Here is an 18,663-nt window from a genome sequence, read left to right as displayed (position 1 = left end):
AACACACACAAAAAAACCCAAAAAACAAACAAACAAAAAAAACCCCACCAAAACAACAACCCCAAAACTATATTGTGGCAGTTTTCATGTGTGGAAAAAATGGAATGTAAGTTGGGATGTGATGGTTAATTAATAAGCTGCTCTAAAAAAGTTCAGAGGCTCTGGGGCCATTACAGAAAATGGGAGGGAGTAGAGCTTAAGTGTCTAGTATACAAACTGAACCAAAATGCTGATGAAACTGATGTGGAAGGGTTGCTTGTATGGTACATAAACCAAAGAAGACTGTAGATACAGTCTCATATATTCTTTTTACATCTTTGGTTTGGAAAAACCTCTGAAGGTTTGTTTTGTCAGACCTGTTCTCTTTTAAGTGCTTTGGGATTGGGATTATCTTTTTCTGTGTCCTTATAAATTCTTGAATGTGTTGGATGATAGTGATGTGTTGTAATGAGAAGTAGTAGACTTGCTGGTGAACAGCTTTAGCATGGATTCTCACAGCCTTTTCCTTTTGTTAGTGTTTTGAAGTAAGGTAGATGAGAGTCTTTTGGTGGTGAGACTCACTGGCTAAGTTCACTGTGATTCTCAGTGCTGTATATGTGGCTGAAAGTGCTGGTGGGCAAGTGAGGTCCAGTTTCTTTCCTGAGGTGTGTGAGGCTTGGAGAAGAGGAATAGTTTATCCAGAAAAAAACCTTTTCTTCAGGTCTACCTATCTACTGCAATTTTAAGACCGCTGTTGCTCTTTACAATTCCTGCTTTTTTACCAGTAGAAATGTGCAGGCATTACATATTTCTGCACAAGGGAGAGAACCAAAATTAGAAAAGGTACTTGGGAGAAACCATTCAGGTTCCTTTGTAACTGAAGTGTCACACTGTTTCTAAAAATACCGTACAGGTACTGTGATAATTTTGAAAAATGTCTTTTAGACACCAAAAAACCGGCTTGGGATTTTACCTTCCTTTTTTTTTTTATTACTCCAGTGAAGTTCCAGCAGAGATGATCAGAGAAGATAATATACAAGAGGTAGCCTAACGAGGATTTATGTCAAAAACAAAAACCAAATTGTAGTGTTATAGTGAGAGGGTTGTTTTTTGTTTTAATCATAGCAGGACTTTTGTGCGTGTGCATTTATTCTCAAGATAAGATCATTGTGTTGTGGAACAAGATGCAAACTTATAAATTAAGGATATATTTAGGGTAGTGTATTGACATTCAGTAAAATTGTGAAGACATGAAAGTTCTGTAGTCCTTTCAGAAGTCTTGACAGTGTCCATTTGGGAATTGGTGAGAATAAGTTTATACTTTTGTATAGAAAGTACTCCAGTATCCCAGCAGAACATTCCTTCATGTCATTTGGAGCATTAATGGTGAGTGGGCTTGTTTTGTTGGTTTTTTTTTTTTTTTTTTTTTTTTTTTTTTTGTCTTTTAGCCAGTTAGAGAAGAGTGGGTTTGTCTGACTTCTGCATGGTGATTGTTTTGGTGTTTAGGATGTTTGGTGGTGTTTTAAATGTAGTTCTATTTAATGAATTTCAACAACCTGGCTTTAGGTCTGTCTAGTAAGCTGGTCCTGAAGCATGCTGATGCATGCAGTTTTTCAAAGGGTGTAAATAGAAAGGAGGGAGGATTAATTAGTGATCCTTGGCGTTGTGGTTTCCATTATTTTCTCAAAACAAAGGCTTCTCCCAACTTAATAATATTAGTACTAGAGTGCATGGTGATTTTATTCCAAGTAATCTCTCTATAACTTGACTTTCATTTCACCAACAGTTTTACCTTAACTTTCCTTTCAATTTTTAAAGTAATTTTCTGCAGTGACATTTTCAACAGAGGAAAGTGCCCTGGTTTCTACATTCTTGAGGTTTTCCTTTTTCTTAATGTGTTCTATTACTGCATATTCATTAGCATGTCTTCTGACCTTAAAAATTTTACCATTCAGAAATAAAAACCAAATCTGTATGGTGTTAATACATTTTTTATTCTTTCAAATGAGCTGTTTATTTTGTTACCAATACTTTTCTGTTCACACCTTTTTTTTAGGACAATTGTACTAATGTAAAAAAACCAACCAAAAAATCCCAACCCTAAACCTGAAAACAAATCTACCCCAAAGCCGCCTCACTTTCTCTTCATTCTTGCCATCCGTAGAAAGCTGGGTTTTTTATGGCTGCCTATACCCTCATAGAAAAATAAAGACCCAAATATCACATTTTTTTCTGGTATAGACTGTAAATTTCCAGCAATTTTCTGATAGGCTTAAATATAGTCAAGGCCTAGGGATTTTTTTGTACAGAGTATTCTAAAGTCCAGTTTTTGGGAAGCTTATCTGTTCAGTGCTACAACTTACTTTGTTTTCTGTTTAATTTGTTCTCTTCTTTTTCTTGATGAATCTGAGGATAAAGACAGGTACTTTCTTAAATTTGCAGTATTACCTTATGTATTTCTGTATTCTTAACAAGTTCTGGCTCTTATTCATGGCTCTTATTTTCTCTGAAGATGTTGAAAGCTTATTAGTAGGAATTAAGTAAGTTCTAGGCATTTTTATCAAACTTGCTGTAATTAGGTATGCTTCTATATGTAGTACATGAACTTAAGGAAAAATTCCTTTCTCTACTTTAATCCACTTAAATCTGAAGGTTCCACATTCACAGATACTCTTTAAGCATTTAGTGTGAATTAGAGTTTCTTCAGCATCCTGCTGGAAAAAAAAATGCTAGAGCTGACCTTGAAAAATCTAACTTGTATGCTTGCAGAATTCCCAGTAGTGAGCTAGGATGCTCTTTGGCCAGTCAGCAAGAAAACAGGCAGCTCTGTGGGCCTAAGTGTATGCACAGAACCTCTGTTGATGTAGGTGACTTAAGTTTTGGGGGCATACTAGTCAACATTCATGTGAATTTGTGAAGCCTTTGTAAGATACGCTCTTGTGTCTGTTTTGTTTTAACTGTAGGTGTCCAGGACAGTGGCAAAATTTCCCTTATCTTTGGTGCTCACTTTAATTTGTTTTAAAATGCTTTGTTATTAATGCAAGTAACAGAATCTGGCTGCTTGCTAGAGTGTTTATGTGCTTTTTAAGGTGCAAGGGAGGCCTGTAGGTTTATTTGCCTTGGTTAAAAACCTATCATTTGTGTCTCTATTCTGAAACACAGTTATTATGTGAATGGCTTCTGACAACTTTGTGTATAGTGGTATTATACTTGTGATTTCATACAACTTTAGCTCAGGCGTATACGATTCTGTTGCACTATCTCTGTAATCCAAGGTAAAGCATATGAAGGAGATTTAGAGCTTATGTCTTATCTCCTCTTGTTTCTTGGACTGCTTTTGAATGTTTGGTTGGGAAATCTCTTTTGGTCAGGAATACTGACAAATCAGCTGTAGTTACATCTTTTAGCCCCAACCACCTTGCCTAAGGACAGCCAAGTGGGCTGGATATGCGCAGGTGAGGATTACCTGTGTGGAAATCTTTTTGTTGTTGTCTTTTTTAAAAATCTTACAACTGGAGACATGTACCAGAAGGATGATTTCCTGTAGCAAGAACGAGGGTATTCATTGCTGTAATTCATCCTATGAAGGAGACATCAGCACCTTTATCATGACATCAGCATTTCATAGGAATATCAGGGTATTTCACATTATCAGAATGGTGGTGGTAAAGTGGCCAAACACACATTAGGTAAAGGATTTTTTGTTTTGTAGTGGGTATGTTGTGACCATTAAGTTAATTTGTTAGAACCTGCATGCCCTGCCTTAGTTTATTGGTTGTGTATCGCTGTAGCCAGCTGGTGGAAACTAAGGCCACAAGACATGTATTTGCTGGTGCAACAAAGCAGTAAAAACCAATGCACTTTACTGTGTGTATGGAAATGAACAGAGGTAAGTCTCTGCATGAAACACTGCACAATTACACCTGAAATCCCCAATATCTTTTTAGTAAAAAATTGTTAGAAGGACTTTGTCTATTGGCTATCATACGTTTAGCAGAATTAATTCAAATAGTAAAAGAATTGAAGGTAGAAAGTTTTTGCCTGATTGATAGCTAAGCAAAAGAAGTGAGCAGTGGAAATAAAGTCTGCAAGCATTTAAAGGGTTCAAGTTTGAGGAAAGAAGGATTAGTTATGTCCTAACCTTGAAGTGAAGCCTGCCTTGGACTGCTACACCTTCTTGCAATCTAACATGGGGACTCCATGAAAGTTCATTGAGCAGTGTAGAAAGTAGACCTCAAGGTACTCCTGACTTGGGTAGAGAGACATTGGGGTAGATCTTGATAATATCTGTTTCATAGCAAAATCATTTTCATAGAATAATTTTTGAGCAAAGGCTTAGTAACTAGAAAATGCTTGGCAATTATACTAGAGGAAGCAGTCCTGTATGGACTCGAGCACAGATCCTGTGACGAGAGGCTGAGGGAGCTGGGGCTGTTCAGCCTGGAGAAGAGGAGGCTCAGAGGAGACCTCATCACTCTCTCCAACTCCCTGAAAGGAGGATGGAGCCAGGTGGGGGTTGGTCTCTTTTCCCAGGCAACCCTCAACAAGACAAGAGGGCACAAAAGGTCTCAAGTTGTGCCAGGGGAGGTTTAGGTTGGACATTAGAAAGAATTTCTTTACTGAGAGGGTGATCAAGCATTGGAATGGGCTGCCCAGGGAAGTGGTGGATTCTCCATCCCTGGAGATACTTAAAAAGAGACTGGATGTGGCACTCAGTGCCATGGGCTGGTAACTGCAGTGGTAGTGGATCAAGGGTTGGACTTGATGATCTCTGAGGTCCCTTCCAACCCAGCCAATTCTATGATTCTATGGTGATTAACTGTGTTAGTAATAACACTTGTGGATAGTGACAGCACACAGGAACCATGAATAGGAGCTTGCTCATGAGACATGAATGTTGTGTCAGAGCTGATCTGTGGTTGTGGTGCTGGTGAGGTGTGGCCAGTTCTGTGGATGGTTCAGCATGGTAGCTGGTAGTCTTGAGCTACATTTAAAAGAGATTTGTGGAGGCATTTGAGTTTGCTTGGCAGATGGGGTAGGTAGTATAACCTGGGTTGTAAGATGGGGGCTTTTGCCATTTAAAAAATCTGAAAAACCCCAATAAACCTTAATGCAGCTATGTGGCATAAAGATCTAAAAATAATCCCCAATTGTTGTAATTACGTCACATTGCTAGAAGTTACAATGAGTAGGAAATTTTTTCCTATTTATGTAGGTCATAGACAATATTTGGTGAAGTGCCACCAAACCAAGAGTCAAGACTGAATAGGTCAGTGAGGAATGAATTTTTATTTACTTTCAAACCAATTTTCATTAGCTATTAAGGTGATAGTGTAGACAGCATGTTCTACCATTATTCCTTCACCAGAACCAGTCCTCTGTGTTTGAAAAGCATGCTCCTGCAAAATGAAAGTCTGTATGCTACTTGTTACATATATGTGAATCCCCAAAGTGATCTTTCTTAAATTATAAACAATAGCATGTATATGAACCCAGTTAGAAAGCAAAATATTTTGTAGCTTCACTTCAAATCTGATAAGCAGTAATTTAATCCTCCTGTGTATTTTATTTGGACAAAGCTATTTCAGAAGAATGCTGGTACTGGAATTTTTATTTTTTTAGATTATTATTTTGATTATCAGATCATCTAGTTATTTTCTTCCTACTGAAGCATTCATTGTAGTGACAGGCTGATCCTCTGAAAAGCAAGGGGGCTCTTTGGGAGTTAGCAGTGGTTTTTGAATGTGCTAATACTCCAGAGTGTATACTCTGTCCTCTGCTGGAGGTTACTGTCATAGGGATATCAGGATAAAATGTCTCAGATGCACCAATTCTCAGTTCAGCTTAAACCTTCCTTTATTTTTAAACTTAAGCCCTTACATATGAGATACTTATTACTAGTTTAGAAGCAGAGGTTTAAAAACACTTATGGAAATCTAAGTATGCAGTAAATCTTTAGAAAAATTGTGTTTATATTTTACATTCACAGGCATAGAAAATAGACCTTCTGTGGGGCTATGAACCGGAGATTCCCTTTCCTGCCATAGTACATGGGAGGTGTCAGAAACACTGTCTAGACAGACAACAGCAGGCATTAGCACTCGTGATCCCAGCATAGCTACCCATTCAACTGGAACAAACTTGTGAGGAACTGAATTTGGACTTGGGATCCTGTTCTGTAGGGGATGCTTGTGCACTAATACCAGTTCTTTATTTCCTCCTATTGCTGTTGAAAATGGTTATGGATTTCACATTCTTGTGCCCTCCCACCATGGCTCATTCAAATGGTCATGATACAAGAGAGAGAGAATTTTTTTTAAGAAAAAACTGAATACAGTGTCATTTATAACTAATTTTGAGCTGTAGGATTTTAGGTTCGGCCTTTTTAAAAACTGCAATGCAGTCTTAAGAAAGCCAGGAGAGTTTCATGTGTTGTCATTTTTATGACTGCAGAAATGTGGAGTAGGAGTTGGACATGAAAGTGTCCAACTAAGACAAAAATGCTAGTTTTGTCTTAAAACCATTTTCTAAATACAGAAAGTTCAGAGACATGTCAGACTACTAAAATTTCTTTTGGCTTGGGCACTTGCTTTGTTTTTTATAATCTCTGATCTGAGAAGGTGCTCTCTGTGGCTGCTGTCAGTGTAATGACCAAAGCTATGAGCCTGCTACCTGAAAATCTTGTCTTGGGCTGCGTTCTTAGAGCCTGCAGATTAAAATTAATTGCATCCCTGTTCTCTTCTTCCAGTATTCTGCAAACTGTTTAGTCTCCTAAATGTAGAAGTTTTTTTCTTGTTTTTGGGGTTGTTTTTTTGTTTGGGTTTTTTTTTGTGTGTGTGTTGTGGTTTTTTTGTTTTTTGGGTTTTTTTAGAAGTGGGATGCAATACTATTTTATTTTCTTGTATTTCCTGAGGAGTTCAGCATTAGAAAATACAGTGAGGTAAGTACATCAGACTGGAGAAGGCAGTCTAGAGGGGAGGTATCTGAAGTAGAGAGCAAGCAGGCTGCTGAGCAGTTTGCCGCCTTTGGGTTTAAAGCTGAAAAGAAAATGGCTACCAGAAATCTTGTTGCTACAGTAACAACATGGCTTGACTATTAATATCCTGCTATAACTACTGTTAGAAATGTTGTGTGAGATACTGCTTTTAAGTAGAAGCATCCTTAATGGGGACTGAGACTTAGATCCATCTAGATATAAATGGATATAAATAGATCTCTTTTGGTAATAATTAAAAATAAGCTAAACAAACAATCCTGATACTATTTCACAAAGTATGTAGTACCTGGTACCATAGTTCTGGTTTTCAGAAATTAAGTCCTTAATTAATTTTTTTTTAATGCAGAACAACCTTTGTTTAACATATTTTTATATTTCAAGTTAAAAAAAAATATACCCATTGTAAACCCTTATTAAGGATTTATAAATAAGAATCAGATTCAGAGATCTGCATTGTATTTTAGTTCTTAAGGGCATAAGTGTGCATATTGCAGAATAAACTTTTTTGCATTTTTTTTATAATAGGGAAGAGTGTGGTTACATTAAAGAATTCCAGTGGTGTCTAATGCAGTACATGAGAAATATGTAAAGTGCAGTAAATGTTTGAACATTAATTGCTGTATTTCTCTGTGTGTCAGTATTCCACAGGTGATAGATGAGATTGCAGATTATGGACTGACAATAAACTGCTCCTCTTCAAAGCCCTCTGTGTGTGCTTACAGCAGATCCCATTTCTTCTCTGGGTCTTTCAGTTTTGGGCTGGAATTTTTTTTTTTTTTTTTTTTTTTTTTTTGTTCTTGTTGGTTGGTTGGGGGGTTTTTTGTTTTTTTTGGGTTTTTTGTTTGTTTGTTTGAGTTTTGGGTTTTTTGTGAAGTTCTCTGTCAGACTTCATGACACTCTGTCAGTGCCTGGAAAGGCACTAGATTAATTCAGTAGAGATGAAGTTAATAAGCTATTCTCTATTCAAGGGACTTTAAAAATATTGTGCTGCATTGGTAAAAATTATGAAGATGTTAAAGTAAAATGTCATTTGGACAATAGGGTGTTGCTGCCAGGGGTACACAGAAGGGGGTACACTATCTGGATGTACACAAGTGTAACTTGAGCTGGTTTTATTCTTTTGCTTGGTTTTGCCTCCTTCATACTTTTATTAAAATTCTGTGGGCTTTGTAGAAAGGAGAGTATGACACTACATCTGGCACCACTGTTTGGTGTTTTAAAAAAGGAATTTTGAAATTGTTTAATTGGTTTGGGTTTTTTTTTATATAAGTACAAAGAAGTTCTGAAAGTTTCTGAAAACTTTTTTTGTTTTGTTTTTAAGATACAAAATCCATGGTTTTCAATTAAGGCTGCTGTTTCCTTAGAAAAGCACTTGGGTGAAGAAGCTTTCTGGTTTGGATTTCCAGTTTCTTAATTTCATCTGAGAAACTGGGTGTGCAAACTTGGACTAGAAACGTGTCAGGAGTTATAATCAATTTGTCTGAGCTGTGCAAGATAGAATCATAGAGTGGTTTGGGTTGGAGAGGACCTTAAAAATCATCTAGTTTTACTGCCCTGCATGGGCAGGAACACCTCTCTCTAGATCAGGTTGCTCAAGGCTCCATCCAGCCTGGCCTTGAACACTTCCAGGGAGGGGACAGCCACAGCTTCCTTGGGCAGCCTGTTTCAGCCTCAAGATTGTCAAGATCTGATGTGTCTGTTTTCTGTAGTACATTTGTGCTCTGCTTGTAGTCAGGGGTTATGACACTGTATTTTGGGATGCCATATGTAAAGTTAATAGGATGATGTGATGAAGGAGCATATAGTAATTCATACTGGATTAAGGAGTGATTCCATAGGTGAAGGTTGAGGCACGGGTAATGTATTGACAAGAATTTGCTGAGACCATAACTAAAGAAGTGGTGTTCAGTGTCAAGGGTGATGGCAAAGTTATATACAGTGCTGTTAGTATTTTGGGGTGGAATTAAAAGATGATGTCATTCTGTGCTTTAAGCTTTTCCTACTTAAGAGAAGCTGTTATATTTAAGGTGAATAAATGATGCAAACAGGGAGCTAGCTCATGTGGTCAAGATAAATAGGCTGAAGGGTGATTGAAAATGTACAGATGTTTTTTATGCAAATGGTATGTTGATCTGTAGCTTGAACTGGCAATTATTATAAAAAAATTATAAAGAAGATTAATTATTTCTCTTCAGATAATTGCTAATAGTAATTCTCAATATGAGGAATGCCATTAGTTCAGTTGGATATTGACCACTGTAAATTTATTAAATATTAATGATACTTGTAATGTTACATCTGATCTTAGCTGAGGGGGAAACTGCATGGATAAGTAACCTTCTGAAACAACATACTCATTTTCTCTTAAGGCCTTGATGTTCTAAATATTTTCAGAACTCCTTTTAACTTTCACTTCAGCTTAGTGCTTTTAGGATGCTTTTATTTGCATGTTGTGTGTTACATATTTGCTTACTGGGTAATGTACTCTCAAAGTAAACAACTCCCTTTGCTTCACTGTAGATGTGTCTGTAGACAGTGTGCCTGTTGTGTGTATCTTTAAATGATACTTCAAATGACTACTTTATCTGCTTAGTGATAGAGAGGAAAAACAACCTTTTGACCAATGTACGTAGTTCCAAAACCCAGTCTGCCTCGAATATTTTTGGCTCTTGACAGGTTTTCAGTTTTCTTCGTTTACATAATACAGATTTTTTAAATAATGGGATGTGTTGTTTGATTTAATTGATGGTGAAAACACAAGTTCATGTTTTCCATTCAAGGTGCTCTCTCCTTTCCCTACTTTTTCCCTACTGTGATACTCCTATTAATGTCACGTTCATCAACTTTAAATCTTGTTTAGACTGAAACAGCTTTACAGACTGAGGTATGATCATTTCTGTTCATTTCCTATGCTGTCACACTTCTCCTTGAAGTGTTTCACCATCCCATATGGGGAGTTGTCAAAAACAAAAACTTTCTCCAAGCAGAAAAATGAGAGATGTAACACCTCCGTGTGAAAGCCCTACCACAGCTTTGGGAACTGGGCATGTGGCTTTTACTATGATGAACAGACAAAGGAAAAATTGAAACTTCTTTGAACTATTTTTCAGATCACTCTCAAAATCTAGCAGGAGATTCAAAATGCAGGAGGAAATCTTCTCTCTCACAGTCCCTTGCTTGCTTGCTTTTGTTCAGTCACTGCTCATGCTTTGAAGTCAGAAGGATCTCCAGACTTGAATTTTGTCTTTTCATGTTGTGAAGTGTTAAGTTTTTGCTTAATTTGACTTCTGGATAATTCAGGTTTCAGTAGGGTACTTGTACTTGTATATTAATTTGCATTAATTACTGTAAGAAGATTACATTTTTTCCTTTGCAAACTTAGTTTTGGTAAATTTGATTGTGTTATTTGTAATTCAGTTGATTAAAGCTGGAATAGCATAAAGAAAAGTTGTACAAATGTGATTTTATAAAACTTTGTTTAAAATTGATTATTTAAATTAATCAAGCCCAAATGTTAGTTCTAGATATCTGTGGGTACTGAATGTACATAAGTTATTTTTATACTTTTTGATAAAAACTGAAGAGTATCAAAGCTTCTTATGCAGGAAACTACATTTTATACAGACAAGGTTGCTGCTCAATACTTGTGAACATGGTAGTATAGGCTTGTATTTTAAAAGTTTTTCAGCTGTATTAACTGATTTAGGAGACTATCATCAGCTAAGTTTTTGCTTTTTGGTCCTTTTATGAAACAATTTTATCCTTGGTAGTTATGTATAGAATTGTAGCTGCAGCATCTTCTGGGCTTCTTGTATTAGCCTTCCTTTGAGTAGTCTCTGCTTTATACTGGCAGTTTTTTCCTGCATTGATTTTTTAGGATTTTTATATTTCTGTAAGATTATAGACCTTTACCAGAACTGCATCAGATATTAGAATGAGATGTCTTTCTCCCTACCCTTCCCACCATCTCACTTTTGAGTTTATCATATTTTCGTGCTGGGACAGCATTATCCTAATAAATGTAAATGTCACTCTCAACCAGAAAATAAAATTCTTTAAGTCCCAGAGAATATTTGAAGTCAAGACTACAGTTGCAAGTCTATTACTGCCTTTTTATGTTAAGCTGAAAAAATGGACTGTGTAGCCACAGCTAAACTTTAGTATAGTTTAGTCTAGCCTTTGTTTCTTCCTGTTCCTTCCCCCACAAGTTTAATCAGCTATGGGGAAAAAGCTAGTTTTGTATAATAATTATCATAAGAACAAAACCAAGGGCAAACCAAAAACAAAGAAACAAAACAAAACAAAACAAAAAAAAACAGCAAAAAATCTCAAAACAACCAGAATAGTCCACCAAAAATCTTCTCTTGGAATTACGTTCCTGACTGTAACTTCCAGGAGAAGTTGGTGGTTAAGACAGCTCAGTGTTTTTTCCCAGAAATACGTAGGAATGTCAGTTATAACAAACCTGTTAGGAAAGAAAGTGCTTTCAAGTACTTCTGACTTGTCTGTTTCTTTGGTATTGGTAGGGTTACATGAGAGAAATTGCCCATCTCCACCATTGCCATTTTTTTCTGCTTGCTGTTCTCTGTCCTTATAAGAACAGGCAGCTGCTTATCAGTGCCCAGAAGCCTGACTTTTACAGCAGCCCTTGTGCCTCCTGTGTGTGGACCCCTTTTCACTCTTCCAATGGCAAGGCCTCAAGGTGAATGCTCTGTAACTACATTTCTTACCTGTTTCTGAGACCCTGTTGACAGGGGACTGTTGCTCTCTTTATTATCTGGCAAGGGAGAATGGCATTAATTCTCACTTAATTTTCTGATTATGAGAATTAAGGCAGGAAAGTTAGAGCTAAAGTGTTTGTGATTTTGAAATCTTTGCTTTTCCTTCAGGAGTCTTAGAGAACCACAGCTCTTCCATATGCTTGTAAAGAACTTCACGTGCGCAGTTCCAGGTGTCAACAATTTTGGATTACACTGAAGAATACTTACATTTAGGTTTTCTTCAAAGAGCACATTCAGTGAGTACAGGAGCACATGTCCTCCAGGTAGGCAGGATAAGCTTCCCATGTTATGTCACCGGAGTAAATTGATTGGTCCCAAGCAATAGATTTCCATGAAGAAGCTGTTACAGTAACAGGTTGTATGACATCTGACATTCTCCTGTATTGTCACAAGGATCTGTAGTTGTTTGAGCTCAATTCTGCAATGCTAAGATTCTGTCTGCACTTGCATCACAAACCATGAACTGCTGGGAAGAGCTGTTGCTAATGTACAGCTAATTGCAATGTTCCAAAGATGTGAGAATTGCTGCTGTGGTGGTGAGAGATCATTTTGCACAGGGGCAGTCTCATTGATTTACAGAGTAGTATTTAAATAGGACGAGTATTTACTTGTAGTGAGAGGAGTGTTAAACAGGGATTGAGTCTGTCCAGTGCATAGGTTTACTGGTATGTCTGGTTTAGCAGAGCTTGATGTTTGATACTGTAAAAGTCTACATAGATTTCTTTCTTACTTTTTGAAAGCTGTTTTGGCTCTTCATACATGCAGGGTGTATTTTGTGAGTGTTTTTAACTGTATGTTTACATTCTACACTAGGGCCCTGCTGCTGTTTGGATGTAATACTTATGCTTCTCTAGGTGCATGAATGTTACTCTAAACCCTGACTAAATAGTTTGAAGTTTTTTCTGTAAAAAAAAATTTTATTTTGCAAATGAGCATATGTTTTGGTTAACAGTAATACATAAAGGCTACTGTGTAATGTGGTCATTGATCCTGGGAATAGGCAAAGCAGCTTGGAGACTTGTCTTCTCTTGCTTTATATGGCCCAGCAAGACTTTTGTGAGAGGTCTATCTTACTTTGCTCTCTGTCTTTATAATTTAGGCAGGTGTCTTTGAGACAGTTACAGGCTGACTGGGGAACTTAAAATCAAAGCTGTGTGTGAACAGACTGAGGGAAGGAATCTTAGGCAGCATGTGAGGATAGGCATCTCTTTCAGAGTTCATTTTGGTGATGGAGAAATTGGTCTAGAAATGAATAACCCTCTCTGTAAAGCTGTGTGCTGGTTGTTGTGACTTTGTTACAAGTAGACAAGTAAAAATGCTTTACCCAAATCCATTCTTGTTTTCATGCAGCTTCAGTTACTTTTGGAGTCTCTTCTAATAATCATATAGTCTGATACCTCCAATTATTAAGTGAAAAATTTCCTTTTATAGTTATGTTAAAGATCCATGAGCAAAACTGAAATTAGAGTATTTAATCTGACATTAGTCATCTTCATGAAGGCAAAGTAGTTATGATTTTAAAATTGGCCAGCTAGCATTAAAATAATAAACAGAACTTTGCCCTAGGAAAAGTGAGGAATTATGGGGGCACAGGTTTAAAATCATCCAACACTTAATCTCATCTATGTTAATCCTTTTTGCTAAAAGATTTATTAAAAGCTTTCATTTGTAACCATTTTCTTTCTGTTCCTCCTTCCCCATTCAGAGAACTTCAGTTAATTGACTTTGAAGGCAGTAGCAGAAACCATAGCAGAATTTCTGGCCATGTAACTGTTTTCCCCTTTTCTGCCCAGTTAGTTTAATAGTGTGTGTATTTGATCTGATTTTTTGGTGGATTTTTTTAAAGTACCAAAATCTATGTTATTTGAAAATTACATGAGTATTTAAGAAAAGACCACTCAAACTTTTTTATTTCTACCATGAAAAAAACCTGGTAGAACACTTCTGCAACTGTGGACAGTGCTTTGCCTGTCTTGTCTAGAATACAAGCAAAACCCAATGAAAGCTGTCCAGTAAGTTCTTGTTTTCTTTTGCAGGCTTGTTTTGATATGGAAGTGGATCTGACAGCTTAATGCAAATCAAACAAACACAGGTGAGTTTTGGCCATTTGTTATGGGTTTTTTTTTTTCGTATCCTGCTAAACACTGAGAAAAAGTGGCCAGTGAAAATTGTATTGAAACTTCTATCTTGATTTCTGTAATTAATGGACAATGTTGCATCTGTGATAATAAAATAGGGACAAAACACACACATACCCCTGATACTTGAGATTATTGTTATAATTGTTTTCTTCCATAAACTATTCAAGTAAAAAAGCTATTAATGCATTCTGCTAACTGTTGAGAGTCAAATTTATAAGTACTTCAAATGAATTTCATTCTCTACGTATCCACTGGTTTCAAAGTACTGAAAATGTACTTTGCATTGTCAAAGCAGCATGTTAAGCTTGTACTTGCTCTGTTAATAAATAACTGTATGGGATATTTGTCCAGCTACCTGAATAGCATTTCATAATTTTAATAATGAAATTATATGGCTCCCCCCATCCTATTTTGTGTCCATAGGAGCCCTTTGGGGAGCTATTTGAATGGCAGTATATGAAGATTTACTGCTGGTACTCATGAGCTATAGAACTTAAGTATCCATTTGCAATAGCAAAGTGTCTTTCTAGAAAAAAAATTCCGTAACTTTGGCATTTCTCCCCTCCCTCCCCTGTTATTTTGATAAAAAGAATTATTTAATCCCAGATTTTGCTTCTCTTCAGGTTACTTTCTACTTCAGGAATAGTTTGAACTATAAAATTAATCTCTTCTCATTAAATTATATGAGACGTTGAACAAAGACTAGTTTGCTTTAATCTGTTTTAGCTTGAGTCTTGTGAGAGTATCTTTAGGTAAGACCTCACAGTTCAGTAAATTCTATGCTGTGGAGCCAGGGTGTGATGGACTCAGGTACCCAGGCTGAAGTTACACAAGAAAGTTGGCTTCTCAAGTTTCCTGCTTGCTCTTTGACCAATGTGCCATCTCAGAATGCAGCTGCTTCTGGTGACTTGGTGTTTTGAGGTGGGAGGGAGATCCCATTTGCTCAGATGAGCTTGTTCTTAATTTCTAATCGCTGATTAATATATAGGCTTAATATAGCTTTAAAAATGTAGTATGTACATTTTATAATAGACATGACCTGCTTTGTTTGTATCTTTAGTAAGGCGTTTTTAGAGCTACAGCTGTCAACTTCAAAATACTGATTACAGCAGGATGCTTTATGAGGAATTCAAAACTCTTCTGTGCAGTGTTGTTCCTTTGTGTACTGTATAACTGATTCAGGATTACGACTGAATTGTCTTCTGAACTATGAACAATTAAAAGTAAGCTATACTGCTGTAGTATATGTATACTTAAGTATGGAGGATGTCTACTGGCTTAGCCTGGCTTTGCAGGTTTCTTGAATGTGCTGCTTTGAGAAAAGTAGCAAATATAACTCTGCAAAAAGAAATACTTCTACTCTCTGAGGATGAATATAACACAAGAATTGTGGCTAAGAAGGGAACTTGAATAGACAGTAAGATTTAGATTGTTCTCTGTGCCTTCTAATGCTTTCAGTACTTGATGTTTACAGTTTACTTTTTGACTCCTCTTAATATACATGTTATATCAATACTAGTTTAAATACAGAAAATTAGTTGAGAAGTCTAATATACAAATAACCAAATGTGTTCTTCAAGCATGAAATTTTCTGAGTGAAACTCCAACTTTCATCTTAATGGTGGAGAAAAAAGCTGGTCTGTGAGGAAAAAGCCTGTACTCTTGCATACATAACGAGAGGACAGAAAAAGATATGACATTTGATCAGCATTGTTATTGCTTGGAGGAGGTCTTGAGGCTCTGACAGTTCTCTAAAAGTGACAACTTAATAGTCAGTAAATAAATGAAAATATTACACATTATCAGGGAAGAAAACACAAACCAGAACAAAACAAAATTCAGATCTGCTTATACAAATTTGTGGTGTACCATAGATGCTTTGTATTGCTTCTTGGGTGCAAGTGTAGTGCTGTGAAAAATCACAAAGCAGAACTAAAGAAGATTCAGAGAAGGGCAGCAAGTATGACTGAAAGACTTCATTTTGAAGAACAACCTGCATTTCCCAACTGCCTCTTGTCTTTTATCTCCACTCAGAAGTTTCATGGCTGCAGCATCTTGTAGACTTCTAAACAATGAAATAAAATCACACAGCTCAGTGTGTCAACTTGTCCTTTTGTGTAGGCTTATGTCATTTAAAGCAATAGCTGAAAATGTGGTTTAATGATTTGCTCAGACATTTTTATTTCTCTCTTGACAAGAATGCATTTCCTAATTACTCTGATAGTGTGCTTCCTGTGTAAATTTTGAATGAAGGATGTCAGTTTTGTGCCTCTTAATTTCAAATCATTTGGTTTTCTAATGCAAATGTAAAATGCCTGGTATCCTGACCTTTGGAATAAATAAATAAGTCTTATGCCAGTTAAAAACACACAGTTGTGAGATGCTGCTTAAAAACTGTGAATGTACTTCACTGGGATAACTGTAGAGCTCTTGGATTTTCTGATTTCCCAACTATCTTCTGGGCTCCATGGGAGGGCCTGTCTTGTTTTAAATACAGAGGAAAGCTAGGAAAAAACAATCCTGGTCTCAGTGTGTTAATGGCCCACACTTCTGTGTAGCAGGAAGGGTTACAGAAGGCATAAGAAGATGCAAGATACAAGGAGATGCTTGTGCTGAATCCCTGTAGTAGTGTGTAGAGTGAGGTCAGATTTTAAGCATTTGAGATACTGGGCAAAACCAGACTTGCCTCCAGAAAGTGTTTTGACTGTGTTTAGTATTGCTTTACCTAAAAGTAGAGGATGTAATAAATAGCATATATATAGATAGAATTCTGCACAGGATAAACCTGAGAATGTGGGATTTGTGTTTCTCTGGCTCACACAGGAATTTTTTACAATTTTCATCTTGTTCGTAATATTTTGGTAATATGAAGTTGAATTTTATGCCATTAAATCACTTAACAGTGATGACTTTTTTTATTAAAAACAAACAAAACCACAACCCATCCCCCCCAAAAAAAAACCCAAAAAACAAAACCACACCAAACCACAAAACCCCCAAACCAAACAAAAATTAAGAATAAAAAAACCCACCAAGCAATCCAAAACTACCCAAACAAAACCTAGTTGTTAGGAGAGTGACCTTACCTTGTATTGTCAGTTGGAATGATGAGTTTCATCTCTTCTTCTGGTCGTGTAGAGAGTTACATAGTTTTGGATAAAACTTTTATGGAATGTGTTCATCAGTAAGGATGTTAACTTTCTCTAAGATGATAATTTTTTGTTCTCCACCTAAAAAGGTACAAGGTGGGTTTTTTGGCCTTATGTGGCACTGTTACCTACACACATAATAAGCTTTTTAACCCCTGATCACTGAAAGAATATAGAGGCTGACAAGAGCCAGTTTGCTGGTAAGGATGAGTGAAAACCCATAATGTAAATTGTTACACTAAGGTTCTAAATTAAATGACTAAACGCAGAGTGTTCATTTCAGGTAGTGTTTTTATAATTGAGAAAGATAGTAATAGACACCCAAATTTAAATTCATGGTACTGTTAAAATATGTACAGCAAATAGGTATAATCCAAAAAGGCAAAAAGCCTGAGAAATTGCTTGGTGTGTTTCAGGACGTGCTGGATAAAAAGAATTACAACTTTTATTTAACATGTAAGAAATAAGGTCAGAATTCTTCCAAAGTTGAAAGGTGTGTCATGGTCAAAGATTTGTCTCAATAAAATTGGTTAAACTGTTCTTTATGACATCTTTAGGAAACTTGTACTGCAAATTCATTATGCAGCATCATGTCATCATGCAGGTTTTCATCTGTGTGCATGCAGATAACTAACAATACAGTTTAATGAACTTGAGAAATATTTCTGTAAAAATAGTCTAATACACCTGACTTCTATAAAGTCTTTCCCAGTCTGGTTGTGATCTTTACATACTAACAAAAGTACATTGAATAGCTTGTCCAAATTACAAGTTGGATGTTTACTAATCAATTTTTCATACTTTTGCTTCAGTTACTGAATTCACTGTCCTCTGAAATTATGGATTATGGTGAAAATAAGGCTTCTGTGGCTATGTAGTTGTAATCACTGGGGATTTATATAGAGATGTGGAGAAAGATAATCGTTAGAGCTTGTTGATGTATATATAATATGTTGTTTTATATAAAATACATAAAATGTTGATAAATATATATATATATAATAACTAGAGGAGCTGCACAGTCTGCATGCCTGGAGGGCTATGATATTGCTGGTATCACTGAGATGTGGGATGGCCTCTGTGGCTGGAGGGTGCGGATGGCTGGGTATAAACTGCTTAGGAAGGACAGGAAGGGCAAAACAGGAGGGGTTGTCACCATGGTCCTCATGGGGGACTTTAATCACCCCAACATCTGCTGGAGGGACAGCACAGCAAAGCACCAGCACTCCAGGAAGTTCCTTGTATGCGTTGATGATAAATTCCTCCTCCAAATGGTAGAGGAACCAAACAGAAAAGGAGCTTTGCTAGACCTTGTTCTCACCAACAGAGGTGGACTGGTGAGTGATGTAAAAACTTGATGGGAGATGAGGCTGCAGTGACCAGGACACTGTAGAATTCAAGATCCTTAGGGCAGTGAGAAAAGTGTGAAGTAAGCTGGTGGCACTGATTTTAAAGGGCAGACTTAAGTCTCTTCAAGGATCTGCTTGGTAGAGTAGAATGGAACAAAGCTCTGGATGGGAAGGGAGCCAAGGTAAGCTGGTCCATATTCATGCATCACCTCCTGCATGCCCAAGGACCACCATGTCCCAGTGAAGAGGAAGGTAGGCAGGAGTGCC

At 36.8% G+C, this 18,663-nt stretch overlaps 1 protein-coding gene across 15 annotated transcripts in view; it reads left to right on the top strand.

The window, feature by feature from the left end:
- Positions 1 to 18,663, top strand: part of ZNF644 (zinc finger protein 644) — an 83,082-nt gene that overhangs the window by 33,234 nt on the left and 31,185 nt on the right. For 13 of the 15 annotated variants that reach the window (XM_071750679.1, XM_071750671.1, XM_071750672.1 and 10 more), the window contains exon 2: positions 13,794 to 13,849. The gene's annotated coding sequence lies outside the window, so the exon portion shown is untranslated. Of the gene's footprint in view, positions 1 to 11,865; positions 12,021 to 13,793; positions 13,850 to 18,663 lie in introns of all 15 variants that reach the window. The other 2 variants (XM_071750670.1, XM_071750667.1) reach the window with 1 other exon arrangement.

The sequence above is a fragment of the Heliangelus exortis genome, chromosome 8 (genome assembly GCF_036169615.1).
Source record: "Heliangelus exortis chromosome 8, bHelExo1.hap1, whole genome shotgun sequence".
NCBI classification, from domain to species: domain Eukaryota; kingdom Metazoa; phylum Chordata; class Aves; order Apodiformes; family Trochilidae; genus Heliangelus; species Heliangelus exortis.
This window is presented reverse-complemented; position numbering and strand designations above follow the sequence as displayed.